At 46.6% G+C, this 2,022-nt stretch overlaps 1 non-coding gene across 1 annotated transcript; it reads left to right on the forward strand.

Annotated features, from left to right (window-relative positions):
- Positions 1–1,595: 1,595 nt before the first annotated feature.
- LOC148094458 (U6 spliceosomal RNA) lies at positions 1,596–1,702 on the forward strand. Its single transcript, XR_015716321.1, has one exon. It is a non-coding gene; the product is annotated as a U6 spliceosomal RNA (small nuclear RNA).
- Positions 1,703–2,022: the final 320 nt, after the last annotated feature.

A 2,022-nucleotide genomic window follows, 5' to 3' on the forward strand; every position in this document is an offset into this window, starting at 1 on the left:
AATTCATTTCCTTGAACTGGGATTCGGTGCTTCTGTCTGTAAAATGAGGATGATAGATCTGGTCTAGTTTTTAGCTTTTGTGACTGTTTCTAAAGGAATTAAGCTGCATGATACAGTCTGACTTTGGAAGCATAAATCCCAACATCCACTAAATACATACATTGATTGACCTTTGGCCTTTGCTTCCTGTTAGGAACACTTCCTTTTTCTAACCCAAGCACGTGCACACACACACACACACACACACACCTTTTCTTCTATCCCCTCCCCTCCCTCCCCCTCTCTGTCTCCTCCCCCCAGTGCTTCCCTCCCTCTCTCCCTCCCTTCTACCTGCCTAACCCTTAGTCATTTTTTCAGGCCTTGGCTTTGTTGCGGTAGCTCTCGCTGTTCCCAGTCTTGGTTAAGCGCCTTCCTACTGATCTCTATGAAAGAACTCTCTTCTTTCCCTGTCCCTGAGCTGTTCTGAGGATTAGATCACATAATACATGCACCGCGCTTGGAACCTCCCATAAAGTACTCAGTGGCTGTTAGCCAGCATCATCACCGTCACCATCACCATCACCATCACCATCACCATCACCATCACCATCACCATCACCATCACCATCACCATCACCATCGCCGTGATTTCTAAATTAGGGCACTCTTCGTTTCATTAGTCTCTCTGATTCTCTGCGTCACCTGCCAGCTATCAGCTTTGGGAGGGCAGGGCCCAGCAGCAGCAGTTAGCCTGTGAATGACAAGAGTCCGTCAGTGTGTCTTAGTTAATGTTCAATAGCACACAGCAACCTACGCAAGAAAACTTTCATTTACACAACAAAGCAAGTGAAGCCTTTAAGCACTTACATCCTAGAGGAATAGGCTGGAGCCTACAATTTAAAGTAAGTTGATGCGATGAGGGCTGTGATAAAGTTCTGTGCTTAGATTTATCGAGACGTAGAAGAAGAAGTAATGGATCCTGCCTGGAGGGTGAAGTACACACAGCTCTTCAGTGCAGCCTTGTAGCGCCCGGGTGATTTAAACTGGCAGGTACGTGGAGAAGGGTCATTTCACAAAGGAAACAAGACCATAGAAATGATAGAAATAAAAGTGCTAGATGGGAAACTGCTTCACTGACTTATCGGGTCCTCGGGAGGGCGCCCTGGAGGGAAGGAAGGGGTTTATTAGGGAGCAGAGAGAGGTGAGGATGGGAGGACAGGTTTAGACTTTCGGATGTCTTCAATGTCACGCTGTCACCTGGCATGCGGAGCCCTCCACAGCCTTCCCACCTCCGGGCCACCCCCAGTTCCCACAGCGTCCTGTCTCCCTGGGAAGCTGGTAGCGTGCCTCAGGCTGCTGGGTCCTGCTGGCACCCTGGCCTCCCCTTAGCTTCCCCTCTTGTCCGCCCTGCGCCCCCGCCCCAGGCCCGGTCCACTGGCCCTGCTGCCCAGCGAGCTGGGGCGACCGAGACGCTGCCCCCCATCTGCTCGCCCTGCGCCGCGCGGTCATTCCTTCTCGCACACCCAGCAGGGGCCTCATCCCTTAAGCGTCACTCTAAGTTTGTAATTTAATCGGACGGAACCGCTGTTTACTTCACATTTAAAATAATATTTTGTGTGCCTCCTTGGGCAGCACTGATACTAAAATTGAAATAATACAGAGAAGATGAGCATGACTCCTGCACAAGTATGATACCCACATTTGTGAAGTTAAAATAATAATAATAATATTTGGTGAGAAGAAACTATTGCGGCAATGTTCCACATGCTAAAAGATCTGCACTTTCCTTTTGTACTGCTCTAATTATTGAGAGCTTGATCAGTGAGGTCATAATCAGTGACTAAATTATCACATATGTGCTAAATAAAATCAACCTTTTATAAAAAAAAACTTTAAAAGTTTAAGTGAACGATATTTTATATTGTAAATACTCTCACAAATGTAGTTGGCTATAAAAAACATTCCAGGTTATAGTTTGTTATAAAAAAACACTCCTAGTCTCCAGGTTATGAATCAATTTTCATTTAATCTATTTACACAACC

The sequence above is a fragment of the Miniopterus natalensis genome, chromosome 1 (genome assembly GCF_054644295.1).
Source record: "Miniopterus natalensis isolate mMinNat1 chromosome 1, mMinNat1.hap1, whole genome shotgun sequence".
Lineage (NCBI taxonomy): Eukaryota > Metazoa > Chordata > Mammalia > Chiroptera > Miniopteridae > Miniopterus > Miniopterus natalensis.